Genomic DNA, 25,566 nt, shown 5'->3' with positions numbered 1-25,566 from the left:
GCATCAGCCCTTCTTCAGGAAAGCCTTCTTCTTTTCTGAAGAAGGGCTGATGCCCGAAACGTCGATTCTCCTGCTCCTTGGATGCTGCCTGACCTGCTGCGCTTTCCCAGCAACACATTTTCAGCTCTGATCTCCAGCATCTGCAGTCCTCACTTTCTCCTAGCTGGATAACAAGCCAGCTGTAAGATATGCGAAAAATTGGCACCAACAAAACCTAATTGCCTGATACAGGAGTTTAGATGACATTCACAATTACTCAAGCATTACGCTCATGTGCTATCTTCTTAGCTTGTACACTGTTATAATCTTGCAACTCCCCTTTGGCATGCACTCGTCTGAACAAGTACAAGGTCATGGTGATGAATGAGATTATCTGGGTTTTTGTTTGCTCTTTCCCCCCAATTTTCACCTTGGCAGTTGTACTGCTGAGGCCAGCTGAGGTCAACTGGCAAATTGGAAGATGTTCCTGGAACATATGGCTCAGCAACTCACCCACTGAGATGCCAATACCACCTTTACATAGTCTTCTACTGTGGATTCTGAATAGACCTCTCCTGCAAGTTTAACGTTAATGCAGGATATGACAGACTTGTCAGTTGAACTTAAATCTGTTGATGACTAAGGCATCATTCTAATTTTGATCACTGTTACAATTTGCTATTTCCCAAAGCATCTTTAGATAATGAAAAGCTTATTTATTTACAGCCACTATACCTGTAAACTATAAAAGCATTTTTGAAGTAAACGTTTCTCTTCTTACAAGTGAATTTTAAAAACTCATTCTAACATCAAGCACATTTAAAATTAGGATTGCCTATGCTTTGAACATGTATTAAAATATTATAAATATTGCCCATTTTAATTACACTGTGCAAATCAAATTATACGTTTCGGATTTAAATTGGGATCGGTGCATACTTGATCAAAAGAAACTGCTTTGAGATGTGAGACCAGACTCAGCAGCCTGTGATTTTGGTGAAAATAAGTCGATGTTCTCAGCAAAATGTATGCTCAGCTTCCAAAATATATTCCTCCAAAGCAAAAACTGCATAAAAGCCAAAAATAGACCTTGAAGGACAGAGGTCAGGACATTACGAAGGAAGAAAAAAAAATCACGGTCAACAACTGCCAAAACGTTTTTGTTTTAAAACTAAACGCATTTACTCAAAGAATATTCCAGCGCGTTTGCGACCTGGCACCAGCACCTTCTGTAAATGTCTCGTCTGCAGTGACCTTGGGGATAATTCCGAGTTGCAAGTCTCCTGCCACCTAATCTACTGAAAAGCAGTGTGTAACTCCACTCACCAAAAGTTTCAACCGATAACCCGAACAATCCCCGAATTTAAGTCCCCAGGAACTCCAGCAACTGGAGCTCCGCACTGAACGCAAATCGCAACAAGTTGCAGTGAAATGGGGTGAAAATCAACAACTTCCACCCCAGACTTTTTTCCCTGCTCTTCTCGGGGGGGGAAAAGGAGAGTCAAGTTCCTCCAGTCTGATTGAAAGCAAAAAACTTTTGTTATTGTTGTTGGGGGAGGATAGTGATCCCCTCCACTCACCTCCGACCAAGTGAAGTTGTCCTGACGCTGTGTCTCTACAACTCCCTCATGTCAGAGTAACTGCAGCAGCAACCACGCAGGGGAGAGAGAGGGGACAAACCGACAGAGGGCGAGTGAAGGCGCGCGCACGCGGGGGGGAAGGCAGGCGCGCGAGAGCGAGCGCTTGGGGGCGCGCTGCCGCGCCTCTGCGGATCCCACGCAGGAGAGACCGAGGTGATTTAGTCAGCCCCCCACCATCAACAAAAATTATAACACGCGCTGGGAGCAGATAAGTTTCTGATCCTGTTTAAAGAGTAAACTCCAAGAGCAAGTTGTTGATGTCAGGTTTGTAACTTGCCCCCCGAGGGGAGAGGCACACAGGGCAGTACAGGTGAGCAGGAGGGGGTTAAATACCTCTATGTCTCCCTCCCTAGTGAACAGTCCACACCCAGTTGGAATTAGTTATTAAAACCCTTTTCTCCTGCCGTGAGGGATGGGCATTGTTGCTTATACTGCGGACTGAGAATAAAACAGCTTGAAAATAAAATCCTGCGGCCCCCTTATTGAAGTCCCAGCTGGGAGGTCATACTCTGCACCTGCAGTGTCCACTCTAAGCAATGCGGGAGGAATTTAAAGCCCGGGGAAAGGATCACCAAACACTCAATTTTTCACTTCAAGTTAGAGAAAAGTGAAGGTTTTATTGGAGGGAAGGGGGCTCATGGAGGTCTCTGTTATAGTGGAGAATCAGGTACATAGCAAACATGAGAGGGCAAAGATTTAAAAGGGACCCAAGCGGCAACTTTTTAAACACAGTGCGTATATGGAAGGAGCTGCCCGAGGAATTGATAGAGGCGAGTACAATTACAACATTTAAAAGATATTAGAATAGATGTGAGGATAAGAAAAGTGCATATGGGACTGGCTCAGTTTTAGGAAAACTGCTTGGCATGGACCAGTTGGGCCGAAAGGCCTGTTTCTGTGCTGTATGACTATGTAAACACGCAATTGTAATATGGCAGAAGGCCATTCAGTCCAAATGTCTCTCCCGAGTTCTTGGAATTAAAAATTCACTTATTGCAACTTTTTCCTCCCTCCCTGTGACTCTGCCTCTTTTTCCTTTGCAGATAACTGAATATTTCCTTTCTGAGAGCTTTAATTTAACCTACTTCTACCATATTGGTTAAGTGTTTTCCAAATCCTAACCACTGATAGAGTCGTAGAGATGTACAACATGGAAACAGACCCTTTGGTCCAACCTGTCCATGCCGACCAGATATCCCAACCCAATCTAGTCCCACCTACCAGTACCCAGCCCATATCCCTCCAAACCTTCCTATTCATATACCCATCCAAATGCCTCTTAAGTGTTGCAATTGCACCAGCCTCCACCACTTCCTCTGGCAGCTCATTCCATACATGTACTACCCTCTGTGTGGAAAAGTTGCCCCTTAGGTCTCTTTTATATCTTTCCCCTCTCACCCTAAACCTATGCCCTCTAGTTCTGGATTCCCCGGCCCCAGGGAAAAGACTTTGTCTATTTGTCCTATCCATGCCCCTCATAATTTTGTAAACCGCTCAGCCTCCGACACTCCAGGGAAAACAGCCCCAGCCTATTCAGCCTCTTCCTGTAGCTCAAATCCTCCAACCCTGGCAGCATCCTTGTAAATCTTTTCTGAACCCTTTCAAGTTTCACAACATCTTTCTGATAGGAAGGAGACCAGAACTGCATGCAAAATTCCAACAGTGGCCTAACCAATGTCCTGTACAGCTGCAACATGACCTCCCAACTCCTGTACTCAATTGTTGTGAGGAAACTGTTTTCCCTCATGACCCTTCTGCTGCTTTTATTAATTATTTTGAATTTACAGCCTTCTGTTGTCAATTTACTCTGTCCAGACATCTCTCATGGTTTTGAATATTTCCTTTTGAGATCTCCTTTCTGCCTTCTCTCCTCCAAAGCAAACAGATTGGACTCTTCCAGTCTATCCTCGTGTCTAAAGTTCCTCATCCTTAGAACCATTGGTATGATTTTTCTTGTACTCTCTCTAATGCCTTTATCTAACCTGTAGTATCCAGAACTAGGTCTTCCTTCCCACCTATCTGCTCCACCCTCCTCTCCAACCTATCATCATTACCCCCCACCTCCATCTACCCATCGCACTCACAACTACCTTCCCCCACAGCCCAACCTCCCCTCCCATTTATCTCACCACCCCCTTGGCTCACAACCTCATTCCTGATGAAGGGTTTTTGCTCAAAACCTCTACTCTCCTGCTCCTCGGATGCTGTCTGACCTGCTGTGCTTTTCCAGCACCACACTCTTGACTCTAATCTTCAGCATCTGCAGTCCTCACTTTTGCCTGAGGTGGAACCAGGTCAAAGCAATTTCTTTGCTCTTGTACTCATTAGTAAAACCAAGGAGAACTGTAGTATTTAACAGTTGTCAACCTGTCATGTGATCTTCATAGACATATATCCACATGTTCCTCTGTATCTAAACCCTTTCCAGAATTGTATCGTGAATTTTAACATTCTTCCTACCTAAGTGAATCACTTCATATTTTTCCCAGTTGAACTTCATCTGACACTGGTTCACCTATTGGTGAAAGTCAGATGAAGGCTGAATACAATAAAATGGATCCCAAATGGAAATGGGAGATAACAAAAATTGGAAGTGCCTTCATAATCAGATAAATTTGTTTCAGTTTCTGTACTTGGTACTTTGTCTCGAGTTTTGTTGTTACTACTTTAATATGCTACATGTTCAATAAGATTGATTGCTGAATTTTGAAGGATACACATCATTGGAACCAACAACACTGGATGGGTTTATTAATAGGAAGGGTTTAGAGGGATATGGGCCAGGTGTTGGCAGGTTGGACTAGATTGGGTTGGAATATCTGGTTGGGATGGACGAGTTGTACTGAAGGGTCTGTTTCCGTGCTGTATATCTCTATGACTCTATTACACAACTTGTGTTTTTATAACATATTTAACCTGGTAATCAAACTTGTTTTCCTTTCCAAAAGCAAGTATATATTTTCAATGTGAGAATGAGAACTTTAAAATTGAGATGTACAACTTGGTACTTGTGTAGATCATTTAGGTGACTGGTATAATCTTTTATCACCCAGATCTTGCTGAACCACACAAAAGCACATTTTGTGAGGAAAATCTCTTCATTCTAGTTCAGATTATCCTAGATTTCTTTACTCTGCACTTTCTTCTTATTCCCCTCATCTCCATCTTCATTCTCAGCAATAATTGTGAGGAACTTGCAGACTTCTTGGTTATTAAGGTTGAGACGTCCGATCAGTTGCTATCACCTCCTCCCTTCCAGTAGTCTGTCAAGTCAAAATCTGTCTAAGGCTCATTTCTCTACCCATGTAACTTTTTTCAATTTATCTCCTATTTCCCATTTCAAGTCCATCTTGACCATGAGACCCATTGCTTTTCCCTCAATCCTAACTGATCTAAACACCTGAACACCCAAATTCTCTTCCTGGCACCCATATTAACTGATATTGTTCATTATGTTCTCTCTCCATTGTTACTTTCATCCCGCCATCATCACCGCTCTCCTTCAGTCTTCCAGGAGTTCTGTGCTGTGTAAGGATGTGGAGTTGTTCCACAGTACGAATTATTGGAGCAGTCAGCTGTCACAATATAAGTTTTACCAGTCAGGAGGCTTTGGAGGATGAATAATTGCCAGTCTTTTATTACATTGGCACAAATAATTGAATATAACTTCAAATATCTTGTATAAATATGAAAATAATCAATTAGAATGTAATTTCAATTACACACTGTTAATTAAGATTGCAACAGGATATCCCAATGCATTGTTCTTCAGAGCTTCAAATTCCTGCTCCAGTCCATCCAATTTTCATGTCTGTGATGTTCCTTCCCTTGACAAATGCAATTAAATGGAGCTTGGAGCTTTGAGATTTTTCTACCCTCAAACCACAGAAATTCCAGGACTAAAATACCCAAATTGTGCAGTTCGGTTCAGTGGGTTTTTTTGTATTCTAAATTAATGTCTCAGTTATTTAACAGACATTAAAATCTGTGAACTTGAAATCTATTGTTAAAACAAAAACAAAATTACTTAAAACAAAAAAATACAGTTCTGAAGCCATGTTGACCTGTACATTTGGTATAATATATGTAGGATTTACACAATCCCAAATAATATATCTGCAGCACCCTCTTGTGTTGGAAATTGAACAATTAGTCATTTTTTAAAAACAGTCAACTTATTTACTTATTTCTGCTGAGTAATTCATAGTTTGCATTGAATTTCTACAATTATTAAGATGGAGGTATCAGTTTGAGGTAATAAATGTTTGATTCAGTTGAAACCTATTACTTTCATATCAATAAAACATTCAGAATTAGCATCAGGCTGCTGGTATTAAATCTCATTATTTTGGCACTCACTGGTGATGACTTTTTTTTTTAAAAAAAGTTTTCATATAGACCAATCTTATCAATGATGGGAGAAGGTATAGAACTAGGGTGCATAATTGCATAGCAAGGGCAATCCATTTAGGATTGCGATGTGGAGGAATTTTGTCACTGAGAGTATACTGAATCTTTGGAGTTCTTTATCCCAAGGGCTATGGAAGCTCAGTCTTTGAATATGTTCAAGTCAACGATTGATGGATTTCTAGATATGATTGACATCAAAGGTTATGGGAATATCATTGGAAACTCGTGTTAGATGATCAGCCAAGATCTAGAATGGTGGAGAAGGTCAGAGAAGCTGAAAGGCTTTTTTCCTGCTCCTACCTTCCTACCATATTTGTGGCAAGGTTATCCATTTTGTATCCTCTGGGACCTCGAAATATGCTTAAATTCTTTAGAACATAGAACAATACAGCACAGAACTGGCCCTTCGGCCCACGATATTGTGCCGAACATTTGTCCTAGCTTAAGCACCTATCCATGTATCTATCCAATTTCCGCTTAAAGGTCACCAATGATTCTGACTCTGCCACTCCCATAGGCAGCGCATTCCATGCCCCCACCACTCTCTGGGTAAAGAACCTACCCCTGACATCCCCCCATACCTTCCACCCTTCACCTTAAATTTATGTCCCCCCTTGTAACACTCTGTTGTACCCAGGGTAAAAAGTCTCTGTCTACTCTATCTATTCCCTGATCACCTTATGAACCTCTATCAAGTCACTCCTCATCCTTCGCCGTTCCAATGAGAAAAGGCCTAGCACTCTCAACCTATCCTCGTACAACCTATTCTCCTTTCCAGGCAACATCCTGGTAAATCTCCTCTGCACCCGCTCCAAAGCTTCCACATCTTTCCTAAAATGAGGCAACCAGAACTGCACACAGTACTCCAAATGTGGCCTTATCAAGGTCCTATTCAGCTGCAACATCACCTCACAACTCTTGAATTCAATCCCTCTGCTAATGAACGCTAATACACCATAGGCTTTTTTACAAGCTCTATCCACCTGAGTGGCAACTTTCAAAGATCTATGAACATAGACCCCAAGATCCCTCTGCTCCTCCACCTTACTAAGAACCCTACCGTTAACCCTGTATTCCGCATTCTTATTTGTCCTTCCAAAATGGACAACCTCACACTTGACAGGGTTGAACTCCATCTGCCACTCCTCAGCCCAGCTCTGCATCATATCTAAGTCCCTTTGCAGCTGACAACAGCCCTCCTCACTATCCACAACTCCACCAATTTTCGTATCGTCTGCAAATTTACTGACCCACCCTTCGACTCCCTCTTCCAAGTCATTAATAAAAATTACAAAAGCAGAGGACCCAGAACTGATCCCTGCGGAACTCCACTTGTAACTAGGCTCCATGCTGAATATTTACCATCTACCACCACTCTCTGACTTCGACCGGTTAGCCAGTTCTCTATCCAACTGGCCAAACTTCCCACTATCCCATGCCTCCTGACTTTCCGCATAAGCCTACCATGGGGAACCTTATCAAATGCCTTACTAAAATCCATGTACACTTTATCCACTGCTCTACCCTCATCCACATGCTTGGTCACCACCTCAAAGAATTCAATAAGACTTGTAAGGCAAGACCTACCCCTCACAAATCCGTGCTGGCTGTCCCTAATCAAGCAGTGTCTTTCCAGATACTCATAAATCCTATCCCTCAGTACCCTTTTCATTACTTTGCCTACCACCGAAGTAAGACTAACTGGCCTGTAATTCCCGGAGTTATCCCTATTCCCTTTTTTGAACAGGGGCACAACATTCGCCACTCTCCAGTCCCCTGGCACCACCCCCACTGACAGTGAAGACGAAAAGATCATTGCCAATGGTTCTGCAATTTCCTCTCTTGCTTCCCACATAATGCGAGGATATATCCCGTCAGGCCCGGGGGACTTGTCTATCCTCAAGTTTTTCAAAATGTCCAACACATCTTCCTTCCTAACAAGTATCTCCTCTAGCTTACCAGTCCGTTTTATACTCTCCTCTTCAACAATACAGTCCCTCTCATTTGTAAATACTGAAGAAAAGTACTCATTCGAGACCTCTCCTATCTCTTCCGACTCCATACACAGTCTCCCACTACTGTCCTTGATCGGACTGACCCTCATTCTTGTCATTTTCATGTTTCTCACATATGCATAAAAGGCCTTGGGGTTATCCTTGATCCTACCCGCCAAAGAGTTTTCATGCCCTCTCTTAGCTCTCCTAATCCCTTTCTTCAGCTCCCTCCTAGCTATCCTGTATCCCTTCAATGCTCTGTCTGAACCTTGTTTCCTCAATCTTCTTCCTCCTTACAAGACATTCAACCTCCCTCATCAACCAAGATTCCCTCACACGACCATCTCTTTCCTGCCTGACAGGTACATACATATCAAGGATCTGTTCCTTGAAAAAGTTCCACATTTCAACGACATCCTTCCGTGACAGCCTGTGCTCCCAATTTATGCTCCTCAGATCCTGTCTTGCAGCATCGTATTTACCCTTCCCCCAATTGTAAAACCTGCCCTGTTGTGCGCACCTATCTCTCTCCATAACCAAGGTGAAAGTCACAGACTTGTGGTCACCATCACCAAAATGCTCACCCACTAACAAGCCCATTACTTGTCCCAGTTCGTTACCAAATACCAAATCCAATATGGCCTCCCCTCTGGTTGGACAATCTACATACTGAGTTAGAAAAGCTTCCTGGACACACTGCACAAACACTGCCCCATCCAATCTACTTGATCTAAAGAGCTTCCAATCAATATTTGGGAAGTTGAAATCGCCCATGACCACTACCCTGTGACTTCTGCACCTTTCCAAAATCTGTTTCCCAATCTGTTTCTCCACATCTCTGCAGCTATTGGGGGGCCTATAGTAAACACCCAACAAGGTGACTGCTCCTTTCCTATGTCTGACTTCAGCCCATACTATCTCCAAAGGCAGATCCCCCTCGAACTGCCTTTCTGCAGCCGTTATACCATTTCTAATGAGCAACGCCACCCCCCCCCCCCTCATTTCTTACCACCACCCCCCCCATCTAACTGAAATATCTGTAACCAGGAACCTCCAACAACCATTCCTGTCCCTCTTCTATCCACGTTTCCGTGATGTCCACAACATCGTAGTCCCAAATACCGATCCACGCCTTAAGTTCACCCACCTTATTTCTGATACACTTTGCGTTGAAGTATACACACTTGAGCCCATCTCTGTGTCCGCAAGTATTCCCTGTCAGTGCTACTTTCTCCACAGCCTCCCTACATTCTTGGACAGCGAGAAAAACAGCTAACCTACTTGCTGGACTACAAGTCCGGATCCCATCCCCCTGCCAAATTAGTTTAAACCCCCCCCGAAGAGTGTTAGCCAACCTACCTCCCAGGATATTGGTGCCCTTCTGGTTCAGGTGCAACCCGTCCTGCTTGTACAGGTCCCACCTTCCCCAGAATGCAGTCCAATTGTCCAAATACCTTAAGCCCTCCCTCCTACACCATCCTTGCAGACACGTGTTCAACTGCACAATCTCCCTATTCCTTGCCTCACTGTCACGTGGCACTGGCAACAACCCAGAGATGACGACTCTGTCCGTCCGAGCTTTTAGCTTCCAGCCTAACTCCCTGAGGTCCTGAATGACCTCCCCACCCCTCTTCCTATCTATGTCGTTGGTGCCAATGTGCACCACGACTTCTGGCTGCACACTCTCCCCCTTAAGGATTCTGAAGACACGGTCCGAGACGTCTCGGACCCTGGCACCCGGGAGGCAACAAACCAATCGAGAGTCTTGCCCATGTCCACAGAACCGCCTGTCTGTCCCTCTAACTATAGAGTCTCCTATAACTAGCGCTCTCCACCTCTCCCCCTTTCCCTTCTGGGCCTTCAGAGACCTGGTCACTGCTGCTTACCCCTACTAGGCTGTCCCCCCCAACAGTATCCAAAGCGGTATACTTATTGTTGAGGGGAACGACCACAGGGGATCCCTGGACTGTCTGCTTCCTCCCCTTCCCACCTCTAACTCTTACCCAGATACCTCTGTTCTCTGGCGTAACTATGTCCCTGTAGCTTCTATCAATCACCCTCTCAGCCTCTCGAATAATCCTCAGTTCATCCAACTCCAGCTCCAGTTCCCTAATGCGGTCTGTGAGGAGCTGGAGCTGGCTGCACTTCCTGCAGGTGAAGTCGGCAGGAGCATTGGTGGTCACCCCTACCTCAAACATCCTGCAGGAGGAACATTCCACTGCCTGTGCTGCCATAACTCTATACTTAGTCTCCAAAACAAGAACACTAAGTAGCTTACCTGTTCAGCCGACTGAGTCCTTTTTTTTAGGTTAGAGGAGAAGGGAGGGTGGGAGACATGACACGTGTAGTGTCTCGGGTTCCTTCTCCACTCAAACTTCTTACCTTCCCAGAAGCCTCTGTTGACGACTTCTGGGTTCCCGCTCCTCGTTGAAAAAAAACGCAGACTGCGAAAAGAAAAACGTTAATTTAAACTCGTCTCCGCTTACCTTCCGGCTCCCCTCTCTGTGCGCCCACTGTAGCACTTTATTGGCCCCGCAGCTGTTTGAAACTGAATTTGTATAAATAAGCCTACCATCTTCCCACATTAGGAAGGCAGCTTCAATGGCATATCACAATTTTCTACAATGTGTGCACTTGGTTTGGAGAGCAGCTTTAATTTTCATAACTACAAGATAATGGGATAATTCCTCCCATATGAACTTGTCTTCCTCAAGAACTAAAGAAAACATTTATCAATTCTAACTTCTGGCAGGCAGTTGAGAGCGAGAGAAAGGCAACATTTTGAAGTGCCATTTGGTAGACCATGTGAGCCAGGTTGTTGTTTTTGGTATTACTGAATCAGGGTACGTGGCACCCCCACTGAAAATCCTACACTGAATATTTGTCTGATGCTCGCAATTCTCAATAATGCTTCTTTTGTGGCAATTTCAAGGGATTATACAAGTTCAATTTCATTTATTTGTGTTTGAATGAGAATTAAACTCAAAATGAGAGATATTTTCTCACAATATATAAAATCCTGAGGCATTTCAATTTGAAATATGCAAGTAAATGGCAACATTGTACACTTTTCACTGTATTCCTGTACTTGCGTACCCAACAAAAAATCTAAGTATTATTTGTGCTGTACTTGTCTGCAAAGCATATCAACAATTTATGCTGAGTCTTTCAAGTTTGTCAGACTCAACATTTTACATCGCTTGCTCAAAGCTTAGTAATAATTCTATTTTGAACTCTTATTCTTCTATAATTTTGTATAAACCTAGTTTAGATTTGGTTTTCAGAAAGACAAGTTGTTGTTTCTTTCTCCTTTTTCATGTTCTAAATCTAAGTATTTTTACATTTAAGCAAACATCAAGGCTGCTTTCACTTTTACCATGTTTGGTCCCTAATCCATCAAATTAATTTTCACTCAATGAAACAGTTACAAAACAGTAAATACACGAGAACATCCTCAAACTTTTCAGTAACAATACAACCTGGATTAACATGTTGTGACATTCCTGTATCAAATTAATTACATTACATTAATTCCAACCTCAGTGTTAGCTGTAGCTCAGGTGATAGCACTCTCCCTTGAGTCACAAGGTTCTGGATTGATTTCCCACTTCTGGACATGAACACAAGAATCAGAGCTGACTCTCTAGTACTGATAGAGTGCTGCTGCATTATTGAAGATGCATTCCCTCACAAATGTAGAACCCAGGCTGCACATCCTCTTTAGGTTAGATTAGATTACTTACAGTGTGGAAACAGGCCCTTCGGCTTAACAAGTCTACACCGACCCTCTGAAGGGCAACCCACCCAGACCCATTCCCCTACATTTACCCCTTCACCTAACGTTACGGGCAATTTATCATGGCCAATTCGCCTAACCTGCACATCTTTCGGATTGTGGGATGAAACCGGAGCACCCGGAGGAAACCCATGCAGACACATGTGCAAACTCCACACAGACAGTTGCCTGAGGCGGGAATTGAACATGGGTCTCTGTGAGGCAACAGTGCTAACCGCTGTGCCACCGTGCCGCCTGTAGGATCCCAGGATGCAATGTCAAAGAGGAACTAGGCAGTTATCCCTTATGCCATGGCCAATTTTTAATCCTAAATCAAAACGACAAAACGGATCATTTAGTTGCTTATCACTATGCTGTTGTTTTTTGAGAGCTGTGCACATATTAGCTGCTGCATTTCCTACATTACAACAGTAACAACACTTGAGAAGTATATCATTTTTTGTAAAGTACTTTACAATGTTTAGTGGACTTGAAAGGTGCAAACTACATGCTACATAAACTCTTCGTTCAACCTGTTTAACAAAGCAGAAATTCCAACTAAAGGAACTGAGGTACAGAACCTGCATGGTCTTAATGGTTAAATGGGACAAAGGAAAGTCAAAAAAATGACTTCAAAGCAGAAAATGTTCAAAGGTAAAAGCCAAACTGACAGATTTTCCAAGTACAATGGCTACACCCATGACACAAAGGAAATCTCATATAATGAAAACAGTCACATAAGTATTTGTTCCTTATGCAAACTTGACAATTAACACTCATTAAGCCTGTCCAGAGGTGACTTTGCTTTGAAGTCACATGAAACTCAAACATTATTTTGTTGACCCTCAAGGTCTGATTCCAGCAAACTATAACAAATCAGTGGTAGCTACAAAAATCCAATATATAATAGGATGTATGTCATAATTTTAAAAACATCCAAAATTAATTAGGTTTTTACTGATTCCATGGATCTCCTTCTCTTGAGTTACTCCCTACCAAACTTTCCTCAGTATTTTGTTTCCTGACCTTAATTTCTCCATACATCCAAAGTCATTGTCTCCAGCATTAAAACAATTACCTCCTTTCACAAGATTCTATCATAAACTTCAGTTCTCTATCAGCTCTCTCAAATGTTTCTATCTTCAAAGCCATTAAATATGTAATTTCTTGACAGATTTCCACCAAAGTACTTTTTAAGTTCCACCCCATCACAGGACTTTGGTGTCATTTATTGGTTATCTTCTCTGGCTGTGACCACATTTCACCAGCCCTGCATATTCCTCTTAATCCATCTGCTGCTTTTGATAAAAGATTATTTTACCCTTTTCCAAGTGATCTCATTATTAGTCCGTCTTCATGCCACTGTTCTTTTGATTCCATTTGTCCCATAATGCACCATATAACCACCAATGGGATTTCTCTCTTTGCCCATGCAGTCAGTCATTGCTGGTATCTATATTTGGTTACATCATCTTCATTACCCATCTACTACTTCATAATGGTATCAGAAAGCACAATATCAGGTTCTACATCAATGTTACAACGACACATTTTACCTCCCCATTGCCTCTTGATTGCAAATCTTTTGTGAAACTGACTCCCTGACTGAATTTTGAATGAGGAGCTAGTTTCAGAAATGCAAAAGTGAAGCCAATCTCTTGTCTTCCATCAATTTCTATATGATTCTGCTCTTAAGTTCAACAATCTTTCCAAATTCCATCCAAGGCTCAGTGGAGTTAAGTGTCCTGGAGCTTTGTGCTGATTGATCCTGAGCTGAATTTTCATTTCTACATCTGCCTCATCTGTGATCTTCCACTAATATAACATTACTTGCATACACCACCTAATCTTTCATATTGCTTCCAAAACTTTAATTCATGCCTCTTCAAGGCTTAATTTCAGTGATAATCCATTACATGCAAGCTGAAACAAGAGGGCATTGCCTCAAAAATTAGGGGGAGCAGATTTAGGAGCGAATTGAGAAGGAACTTCTTCGCCCAGAGGATTGTGAATCTGTGGAATTCCATGCCCAGTGAAGTGGTGAAGACTTCCTCAGTAGAAGTTTTTAAGCTAAGTTAGATAACTTTTTTGAACAGTAAAGGAACTAAGGGTTATGGTGAGAGGGTGGGTAAGTAGAGCTAGGACCACAAAAAGATCAGCCATGATCTTACTGAATTGCAGAGCGGGCTCAAAGGGCCATATGGCCTACTTCTGCAACTATTGCTTATGTCCTTATGAATGAAATCAAACTTCCACTGCCCATATTCACACTTCTGCTCCTTGCAAAGTTCCATCAGCTCAAAGTGTCCCAGAAATCAATTTCAAGATCATTCTTGTCCAATTGAACAGCCAAACCCAGAATATTTTAATGAACCCGTCCAGCTCCACAGTTCGACTTTCATCCTTACCTCCATTCTATTTTACATCATCCTTGCCTCTCCACTGACACTCACTCTTCCAGCAAAGGTAGTCTCTTTTGGAACTCCCCATGTTTCAACCTTCCCATTATGCATTTTCAAAGTTTATTAAACAGTCATCTCGACAAACCTTCCTCCATTCTACCTATTTCTTTTCTGTCTGAATCGGAATTTGTGCAGTGGGTTTGTCTTGATAAGAATTGCTCAACCAATAGCATAAGAATTACTCACTATTCAATATTACAAAAAGATATTCTGCAAAATACTGAATTGTGATTTCTTTTAAGAAAAATGCACAGATATCCTATACTTTCTTCATCTTGAAGTTGGTTCTTAAAATTAAATGAACAACAAAATCCACAAATGTGCAAAAATTGACAATGAAAAAAAGCGAGCTCTTACTTCACCTCAGATCAACTCATTGGCTTTTCTGCGTGTGATGTGAACTGAACATCCAGGAATTTTAGTTCTCCCTGCTTGACATTAACACCAAGCAACGTTTTATAAAATTAAAGACATCAATATAAGTAGAGGACAGCAACAGCTAATCACAGCCTATAGAAGCTGGATTCTTACTAAACATTATTTAAAGACACATTCTACCTTTTTAAAACAAGCAGGAAAATGGGGAAAGGCACAGATTAACACAAATACCAGAGTAAACCAACTGATTGTTCGTATGCAAGTAATAAGCACAACCAAATATCCATCATCTTAAAAAAAACTCACACTTGTCCGTCACATGTCACAGTCAAAATTCCATGATTTAGAGGAGCCGGTATTGGACTGGGGTGGACAAAGTTAAAAACTACACAACACCAGGTTATAGTCCAACTGGTTTATTTGGAAACATTAGTCTTCCAAGCAGGTGGAACCACCTGATGGAGTAGTGCTTTGAAAGCTAGTGTTTCAAAATAAACCTGTTGGACGATACCCTGGTGTTGTGTGATTTTCAAAACTCTACGTAACACTTGAAAAGATTAATATAAACAAGAAGGCTCACCTGTAATAAAGATACTGGGATACCAATGGAGAAATGGTGGCACCATTGTAATATCACCGGACTAATAATCCAGAAGCTCAGACAAATACCCTGGGAACATGGCTTCAAATTCCACTGTGGCAGCAGGTGAATTTAAGTTACTAAAATTGAAAACCAGTCTCAGTAATGGTGCCACGAAGTGATCATCGATTGTTGTAAAAATGCAGCTAGTTCACCAATGTCCTTCAGGGAATAAAATCAGTAGTCTTTACGAAGCCTGACTTCCACAAACAAAATGGCTGACTCTTATATTGGCCTCTGTAATGGTTGAGCAAGTTACTCAGTTCAAGGATCATCTAGAATTGGCAAAATCACTAGTTTTGTCAGCAATACATATATCCCATGAAAGATTTTTTAAAAACCTTAAGAGGTACTGTGTCAATTTACTGTTGACTTATTAACAATAAACGTTTGTGTAGTAGATTTATATGATCTTAATCAAATAATGTGTGTTCTTACTTTACACAAGCAGTGTAATAAGCTATTATATAAAACCAAAAGAGAAAATGCTAGAAAATTTCAGCAGGTCTAGCAGCATCTGTAAGCAGAGAAAAGAGCTGACATTTCGAGTCTAACTGACCCTTTGTCAAAGCCTTAAAAAAAGGGAGAAACAGGGAGGTATTTATACTAGGCTAAGGGAAGGTGAGTCATGGCTCCAGAAGCAAAGGTAGCAATAAAGAGGTGCTAATGACAGTGCATAGAGAGATTACAGGGAGATTAGGAGTTGTGAATGACCAAGGCTGAAGCCAGTGCTATGTGACAAAATATGTGGGGGATGGGTGAAACAGAGGCAAAATGGAAAACAGGGGAGAAGGGTCACAAAAGGGGAAGAGGAGAGGAAAAAGGTGATGAGAGAGTGGGAAGCGAGAGAAAGAGAGACAATCAAGAAATAAGAGGTACAGAAGTGAAAAAAATATAAAAAATAAATGAAATAAAATTACGGAGCAGAATGAAAACAGAGGGGTAATCACCAGCCTTGGCCATTCAAAGCTCCTAATCTCCCTATAATCTCTCTACGCACTGTCATTATCACCTCTTTATTGCTACCTTTGCTTCTGGAGCCATGACTCACCTTCTCTCAATTTAGTATAAATACCTCCCTATTTCTCCTTTTTTTTAGCTTTGACAAAGGGTCAGTTAGACTTGAAATGTCAGCTCTTTTCTCTCCTTACAGGTGCTACCAGACCCGCTGAGATTTTCCAGCATTTTCTCTCTTGGTTTCAGATTCCAGCATCCGCGGTAATTTGCTTTTATCCAAGCTATTGTATAAATTGTTTTTACTTTCTGGCATTGCAATTTTAATGCAAAGATTCTACCAATCAAAATCACAACTCTAAATTAGATACATTCTAATCAATGTGTACAGAGATGTTATGACACATCTCTGGAGTAAGTGGGACTTAAACTCAAGCCTTCTGGGATGCATACCACCACAAGGATCCTCACAACTCTGAAGTACATAAACAAAATTAGATTTTAAACTATTTATTTTGATTGCAACAAAATGCCAATTATAGAATCCCTACAGTGCTGAAAGAGGTCGTTCAGCCCATCAAATCTGCACTTACCATCTGAAGAGCATCCCACCCAAACCCAGCCCTAGATCCTATCCCAATAACCCTGCATTTACCACGGCTAATCTACATCCCTGGACACTGCGAACAATTTAGCATGGCCAATCCACCTAACCTGCACATCTTTGGTCTGTGGGAGGAAACTCACACAGACATGGTAGAACGTACAAACTCAACAGGGTCTGTCACCCAAGGCCGGAATTGAACCTGGGTCCCTGCCGTTGTGAGGCAGCAGTGCTAACCACTGCGACCCTGTGCTGCTTTATAAAATTTTTTAAATGCCCAAATGTATTTTAAAATACGCTGGAAGTTTCCTATTTAAGTAAAAGACTGCTCCTATTAGGGTAAGATGTGGAAGTGCTGGTGTTGTACTGGGGTGGATAAAGTCAAAATTACATGACATCAGGTTAGGACAATAACCTGATGCCATGTGATTTTTGACCTTGTTAGGTTAGCACAAATTACCTAAGTGATGCATTTTGCATGAATGTCAATCTAACCAGATGGATGGGTGATGTTCTGTCTCTTGCACAATGTTATTCTCTATTGACTTCAATGTCAAGTAAAATCAGGCAAAATGCAAAGTTGTGCACAAAGAGCGAGACAAAAATTAATATTCAGTTTACTAATTAATGCAGCCTGTAGTAACATCATTTATCAACTTGGCTGTCAATATATTGTGGTCCTGAAGTTTAAGCATTCTTGTTTTAACAATTGTCAGATAGGTTACTTCCAAAAAGATTCAGTCTACAGCACTGCACCATGCAGTTTCCTGTAATTCATTTTGATATCTTGCCTACATAATTGCAACTGTGATATTTTCTGGGAATTAAGATGTAGTACAAATCATGGTCTGTTTGAGTTCTCTCATTCAGGTCCACTAGATTAAGTTTTATGGTTTAATAACCATCCCATGCAATATAAGCTAATATATTTGAGACCTGACATCAAATTTAGGAGTTCTATTTGCCAAATACACAGGGGGGGGATCTGACCCAGAATTGTGAATTCCTGTTATTAATTTTGCAACTGTCCGTCAATGGTCTGATTGTTCAATTGCTCTAAATGCTGAACTAAGACATACAAAATACAATTTAATGGAAACTAAAATGGACACCACCACTAGAGCATGTCGTCAAACAGAATTTGAGATGGTCATGTGTTCATAAAAACAGTAGATTAAGAAGCTGAGTTTTTTGCTGGGCCACTTGCAAGGTGTCTTGCAAAAGTTGTACTGTGTCTTCATACTCAGCTTAAAGCAGATAGTCTGTTTATGTCAAAACATCACAAGGAACACATCAAAGCCAATGTCATACATAGCAGTAATGCATGGAAAAGGCTGATGCCGAGACCAAAGAACATCACAAAAAGGAGGAGTGGGCCATTTAGCCCCTGCCCTGCCATTCAATAAGATCATGACTGATCTGCCACAGGCCTCAGCTCCTCTTTCATGGCAGCTCAATAGAACTTTCAACTCCCGACATTTCCAAAATCTATCTTCTCTTCAAACACTTGCCAAAAGCTTCCACAACTCTCTGGGGGCAAAGAATTCCAGACATTCCATATTGTCTGAGAGAAGAGATTGATTTGCATGTCAGTTTTAAATAAGTATTCCCTTATTTTGTGACTATGTACCCCAATTTGAGATCCCCCCCCACGAGTGGAAACATTTCAACATCTAGCCTGCAATGCCTCCTTAAAATCTTCCATTTTGTAAGTGCTAAAGCATTGGTTTCCAAACATAGTTGGTTAAAGGATTTTCAAAAGGATTAGCAATCACAGAATCCCAACCAATCTGAAATCATTGTATACAGCCAAATAAAGTCACTATACATTTACAGTTCCCAAAGGTTCACTGTTCTGTTGAAGAAACTTGTATGAAATTAAGTTAAGGTTGCCTGACATAGCAAATGTTGAAGTATTCACAGTAATGTGAAAATGTTTATCCTCCCTAAAAGTATCCATTGTGGATCAACAATAGCTAGTGATTATTAGAGTCATGCAAGTATACAGCATGGAAACAGGCCATTTGGCCCAACTTGCCCATGCTGACCAGGTTTCCTAAACTGAACTCGTCCCATTTGCCCACATTTGGCCCAATTCCCTCTAAACCATTTCTATCCGTATACCTGTCCAAATAGCTTTTAAACGTTAGAATTATACCTGCCTCTACCACTTCCACAGGCAGCTTTTTCCATACATATACCACCCTCTGTGTGAGAAAATTGCCCATCAGGTCCCTTTTAAATCTTTCTCCTTTCACCTCAAACCTATGCCCTCTAGTTTTGGACTCCCCTACCCTGACAAAAGGACCTTGGATATTCACCCTAACTATGCTCCTGAAGATTTTATAAACTTTTATAAGGTCACCCCTCAGCTTTCTATGCTCCTGGGAAAAAAAGTCGCAGCCTCTCAAATCTTCCAGTCTCGGTAACATCCTTCTAAATCTTTTCTGCACCCTTTCCAGTTTAATAACCTCCTATCTAAAGCAGGGTAACCTGACTTGTACACAGTACTCCAAATGTGGCCTTACCAATGTCACGTACAAGCTGTAACATGACATCCCAACTCCTGTAGCGTGGAGAGATAAGCTAGAGGAGGGTGGGGGTGGGGAGAGAGTAGCATAGAGTACAATGGGTGAGTGGGGGAGGAGATGAAGGTGATAGGTTAAGGAGGAGAGGGTGGAGTGGACAGGTGGAAAAGGAGACAAGTCCGGACAAGTCAAGGAGACAGTGCTGAGCTGGAAGTTTGAAACTAGGATGAGGTGGGGGAAGGGGAAAGGGAAATGAGGAAGCTGTTGAAGTCCACATTGATGCCCTGGGGTTGAAGTGTTCCGAGGCAGAAGATGAGGCGTTCTTCCTCCAGGCGTCTGGTGGTGAGGGAGCGGCGGTGAAGGAGGCCCAGGACCTCCATGTCCTCAGCAGAGTGGGAGGGGGGAGTTGAAATGTTGGGCCACGAGGCGGTTTGGTTGATTGGTGCGGGTGTTTCAGAGATGTTCCCTAAAGCGCTCTGCTAGGAGGCGCCCAGTCTCCCCAATGTAGAGACCACATCGGGAGCAACGGATACAATAAATGATATTAGTGGATGTGCAGGTAAAACTTTGATGGATATGGAAGGCTCCTTTAGGGCCTTGGATAGAGGTGAGGGAGGAGGTGTGGGCACAGGTTTTACAGTTCCTGCGGTGGCAGGGGAAAGTGCCAGAATGGGAGGGTGGGTCGTAGGGGGGTGTGGACCTGACCAGGTAGTCACGGAGGGAACGGTCTTTGCGGAAGGCGGAAAGGGGTGGGGAGGGAAATATATCCCTGGTGGTGGGGTCTTTTTGGAGGTGGCGGAAATGTCGGCGGATGATTTGGTTTATGCAAAGGTTTGTAGGGTGGAAGGTGAGCACCATGGGCGTTCTGTCCTTGTTACGGTTGGAGGGGTGGGGTCTAAGGGCGGAGGTGCGGGATGTGGACGAGATGCGTTGGAGGGCATCTTTAACCACGTGGGAAGGGAAATTGCGGCCTCTAAAGAAGGAGGCCATCTGGTGTGTTCTATGGTGGAACTGGTCCTCCTGGGAGCAGATACGACAGAGGCGGAGAAATTGGGAATACGGGATGGCATTTTTGCAAGAGGTAGGGTGGGACGAGGTGTAATCCAGGTAGCTGTGGGAGTCGGTGGGTTTGTAAAAAACGTCAGTGTCAAGTCGGTCGTCACTAATGGAGATGGAGAGGTCCAGGAAGGGGAGCGAGGTGTCAGAGATGGTCCAGGTAAATTTAAGGTCAGGGTGGAATGTGTTGGTGAAGTTGATGAATTGCTCAACCTCCTCGCGGGAGCATGAGGTGGCGTCAATGCAATCATCAATGTAGCGGAGGAAGAGGTGGGGAGTGGTGCCAGTGTAATTACGGAAGATCAACTGTTCTAACTTGGATGCTGCCTGAACTGCTGTGCTCCTCTAGCACCACTAATCCAGTATTTGGTTTCCAGCATCTGCAGTTATGTTTTTTTCCCAACTCCTGTACTCTATTCTCTGAAGTCAAGCATGCCAAATGCCTTCCTCACACCCTGACGACCTGTCAGACCTTTCAAGGAACCATGTAGCTGCACCCTTAAGTCTCTGTTCGACAACACTCCCCAGGATGCTACCATTAATTGTTTAAGTCCAGCCCTGGTTTGCCTTACCGAAATGCAACATCTCACATTTATCTGAATGTTGAAGTTTTTTTCTCAACCCTTACTGTTTACCAATCTGATTGTGCTAGAAGATTGCTTTTCGTGTGTGCATATGACATTTTTATCACTGGGACTCTCACAGCGACTGGGACCCTGCTTTTAGTCCAGGTCTAGGAATTTAATTATTTTTCAACAGCATAGGTATCTGGCCCATGCTAGCCTGTTTGTAAATCTTTCAGAAAATCCGCACAGACCCTAATTAATTTGTTGATGTGTTATGTTTTCATAAATTGTAACACAACAAAAACGTCTGCTTTTTTCAAAACAATTTTTTTTCAGTTATTCAGTTTAAGACCTAAAATGAAATGAACAGTCATCAAACCAATATTTCAGCAGCAGGTAATGCCTGTGACAGTACAAATTACTCACAGATAAATTAATAAAGAAAAGTTACACATTCATGGTTCTTGTTAAAAAAGATGGCACATTTATTGCTACATAAATGTTATATATACATATGTTTTCTGATATCCTTTTACTTCTTGCTGTTGCGTGGAAAGGTTCATCAACAATACCTTAAATTTGACACGGGTACAAATCTGCATCAACCAACAATGGAAACTGGAGAACAAGATGTGAAGCAACTTATCTCAGACATTTAGCTTGTACGATACTCCATAGGTACTACACAGTTTAGCTAGAACCTACAATGTTCTTAGGATGCTTATTTTATTTTCTGATATTAATGGACAGGTTATGGTAAATAACCTACACTTTTGCTACCTAATATAGTAAAATAAAGTAAGAAACTTTTTTACTGAAAACTTTTGATTTCAAAAATCTAGAAAGAGTAATATTTAGAATTCAAGAAATTTTCTTACAAGATTATTGTATAAAAGACTAGCTACAGTGAAAAATAAGCCAAATGTTTTCTTTGTTTCTTTTTGAAGCAAAGCTTCTGGGCATAATGCAGTCTATTATAGCCAAAGGGAAAGAAAGCTTAGAACCAAGCTCAGAAGAAAAGGCCAGTGGCACGTGATCACTTTAGCACATTTTAAGCAACTGTTAGCTCACAAACAATGAACTGAGGAACAAGGCCACAGATACTGTAAATTAGGTGTTAACTTTTCTTGAATTAGTCGCCATGAACCAATTAAAATAACAAAATCATACACAATTGTCAAAAAAGAATTCATTCTCTGAGAACCCTTCCAAAACAAGTGTTCAGCATTCCTATCAGACAGTCATGGCAACTTAAGAGCAAAATTTGTGTTAAGTTGCCTTAGTGCTTAGAACAAAGGAATGCATTATTTGTTCATTTTGTTGAGTCAGTTGTCAACAATTACAGACAATGTTCAGACAACATAAGTAACCTTGTCAGATATTTTCTCTCTTATGCTTCTTTTAAATGGAAGACAGTTTACATGGAAGCTAAGGAGCTTGAATCCATATAAATGGAAACCAGCCAGGGAGGAAACACAAAAAAATTAATTGGTTTCAAAACAACTTGTGTGAGTTAATGCCATGATGGCTTCAAAACTCAGGGCAGTCACATTACTGGCTGCATCAGTCTTGGGATCCCTCTCCACTGATTAGCCACGCAGATAAGGAGTCATCAAAAAGAAAGTATGGTCTCAGAAAGCTGGTGACCGTTGCTCCTTTTTCCCCTCCAGAACTTTAATTCAGCTGACAGCACTACTTTGTTCATTGTCAACATTACTGGCCCTGGTGAACCAAGGATTTTATCAGCTCTTGATGCTTTTTTGGAGCCTAAAACCTTTGTTTTGCATCTGTGCTTAATTACAGCAAACACTTTCACATGTACTAAATGTAGTATCAACTGCTTGAAAAACAAAACAATTCTAAAATTAGAAATTTTCTCATTTACATTTCACGTTACAAGTTTTACTATGAAGCCTAGAAGCTTAAAAGTTTGTATAATTACAAATAAAAGAAATAAGAATGGGTGTTTACTTGAAAGTTTGAAGAAAGCTAACCTTATTTCAAGCTAAATGATGCCATGGTCAGACCTGCCCTTTTTCAGTAAGAGCACATTTTGCTATTATAGCAAATTGCTTATGACACAAGCATTGAACATAATGTAGGAAATAAAAATGTGACCACAATTGTTCACACAACCAGAGAACAAAAAAATACACTCTAACAAGGAATATTTTGATACATGGAAAAAGCTATTTGTGTGGCCAAAGGAATGAAGAGGACAATGAAGACTCTTCCCTCCCTTTTTTAAGACACTAATAGGTTCTGGGAATGCTAGGGTTAGAGGTCATTACTGCTTTGTTCTCTGCTTATGAACAGCTTTAACAGATACTAGCATCAGCCCAGCTGAGAATGAAACAACTGAGATTTAAACATTTCCCTTTCAAAGTAGACCTTACAGTTCAGTAGCAATAAATAATTTTATTTTTTGTCTTAAATGCATTTCATCAACCAACAAGTTTAGGCACAAGGCAACTTCCACAAACAGTGGAACAATTGCAACAGTCTCTGATTGTGTGGAAGCAACACTGCTTGCAACAGACTGATATGTACTATTATGGGCCAAAATTCAGATTTGGGACAAATAGGTTTTCAGTGGGCTGAACGTGATGCCATATTGATCAAGAGATTGCTTCTGGGTTTCTGCTTCAAGTGCGTTATGTTTTCCAACTGTGGCTTCTTGAGAGAAAGTTAGTTGGCTGGGTCCATGTATGGAAAGATGACTCATTTGTTATTCTACAAAAATGATCCAGACTTCTAACCTGCAACTGAAAGAGAATGATTCAGTACAAAAGCTAAAAGTAGAAATAAAATAATGGAAATATGCAGTTCACACAGAGCTGCTGCAACAATATTCTATTGTTCTTTGATTTTCTCAAAGAATACCTTCCTATTCTCAAGTCTTCCCAAAGACAAATCGACCTCCCTATAACATTCACTAACTGAGATCAGAAGTCTGTAATATTACCACCAAAGGATAACGATCAGTCTCTTAACAGAATGAATTTAGTAACTTTACAGTCGTCATGAATTTACCTATATCAGATTGACTGCAACAATTCAACAGGTAGCTCCCTGCATCTTTTCATGGGCAATTAGGGATGGATAATAAGTGCTGGCCTTGGCAACAAAATGCACATCCCAAGAACAAAAGAAATAAAATGACTATATTTCAAAAAGAAAGTACTTCAACTGGTGTAAGCAATTTTGGTTCTATAAAATAGATTTCTTCCTTAATAGGTAATAAAGTGCCCAACTTGTCAAAATGATGTGAGTGTGGGGTGTGAGGTGGGGGGAGGGGTGTAAAGGGAAGAGAGCCAAAAATACATAGGAGCTGCTTAAGACACATCCAAGGAATCTCTCACTCCTTTGGATTGCATATAGAGGAACCTCTATTATCTGAACGAGATGGGCAGGTCCTATTTTGTTTGGATAACTGATTATTTGGTTAATTGATTCAATGCCTCTCCTCTGGGGTTCGGAGTTTTCCTTTTTCCTCGCACTGCCTGCATTGCTCCCTCTCTCTGTCTCAGGGTTTGTTTCTAAGCAGACTCACACTTGTGTGTAAGGGACCTGCAGCATTGCTGAAGCCTCACACCTCCCCACTAGTTCAATGGGATGGACAGGGATCACTTGCTAAGTAGTCTCTCCATTCAGGAGACGAGGCAGCAACACACTGCAAGCGAGCTCCCGACCCCCGTCCATATCCCCCTCCCCCCAAAACCCCCGTCCAGCCCCTGCACTCATCCAACATCGCTCTCTCCCACCTTTCTGCACCCCCCCCCCCCCCAAACAACAGCCAGACTGGACACCAAAAGTAAGACTGCTGCTGCCTTTGGGGGTGAGTCTCAAAATGGCACAGTCACTCACACACACACACAACTTTTTGACAAGTTCCACCTTTGTCCTCAGGACAATGTTGGAGAGATTATCTGGGGAAGGGGGGTTTAGGGTACACCCCTGTGTAGAACTCCAGGGACTGTGGGAGAGGAGAGAGAGAGAGAGGGCGGGTGGTCAGTCATTTGGAGACAGTGCCTGGACTCCCATCAATGTCCAGGTCTGTTCTCGGCAGCATTTCAGTAAATTGGGTTCATTTTTAATCATTGTAAACAAAAGAGGAAACTCAATTATCCAAATACCAATTGTCCGAAAATTGGATTATCTGAAGGAGATCTCGAGGTCCCGATAGAAACATTGCATCAAAGATGTGTTTCCAACAGGGATCGTGTCTTTTGTTTAAAAGTGATTAGATTAAACAGGCACCGTCTCCAAATGACTGACCGCCCATGCTCTCTCTCTCTCTCTCCCCACACTTGCCCTGTAGTTCTACAGAAGGGTTTACCCTAAACCCCTGTCCCCAGATAATCTCTCCAACATTGTCCTGTACAGGGCAAATGTGGAACCTGTCAAAAAGTTGCAGTAAAAAGGTGTGTGTGCGTATACGTGTTGGAGACTTACTCCACAAAGGCAGCTGCAGCAGCAGCAGTCTTGTTGGTGTACAGTCCGCTGCTCTGTAAAGGGGGTGGGGGCGGATGTGGGGGGTGGTGTTGGAAGGGGTTTGGGAGGTAGGCGGGGGCCAGGGG

At 41.9% G+C, this 25,566-nt stretch overlaps 2 protein-coding genes across 14 annotated transcripts in view; both read right to left on the bottom strand.

Moving 5' to 3' along the window:
- The window catches only part of cgnl1 (cingulin-like 1), a 157,778-nt gene extending 156,078 nt beyond the window's left edge, over positions 1-1,700 (bottom strand). The window contains exon 1 of one of the 4 annotated variants that reach the window (XM_072565011.1): positions 1,560-1,700. The gene's annotated coding sequence lies outside the window, so the exon portion shown is untranslated. Of the gene's footprint in view, positions 1-1,305; positions 1,528-1,559 lie in introns of those variants that run through there. The other 3 variants (XM_072565010.1, XM_072565013.1, XM_072565012.1) reach the window with 3 other exon arrangements.
- Positions 1,701-21,447: 19,747 nt separating this feature from the next.
- Positions 21,448-25,566, bottom strand: part of tcf12 (transcription factor 12) — a 342,285-nt gene continuing 338,166 nt past the window's right edge. For all 10 annotated transcript variants that reach the window (XM_072565001.1, XM_072565003.1, XM_072565000.1 and 7 more), the window contains one exon: positions 21,448-23,751. The gene's annotated coding sequence lies outside the window, so the exon portion shown is untranslated. The remainder of the gene's footprint in view (positions 23,752-25,566) is intronic.

Source organism: Chiloscyllium punctatum, chromosome 48 (genome assembly GCF_047496795.1).
Source record: "Chiloscyllium punctatum isolate Juve2018m chromosome 48, sChiPun1.3, whole genome shotgun sequence".
In the NCBI taxonomy this organism is placed as follows: domain Eukaryota; kingdom Metazoa; phylum Chordata; class Chondrichthyes; order Orectolobiformes; family Hemiscylliidae; genus Chiloscyllium; species Chiloscyllium punctatum.
The sequence above is the reverse complement of the archived record's forward strand: the minus strand, read 5'-3'. Positions and strand labels throughout refer to the sequence as shown.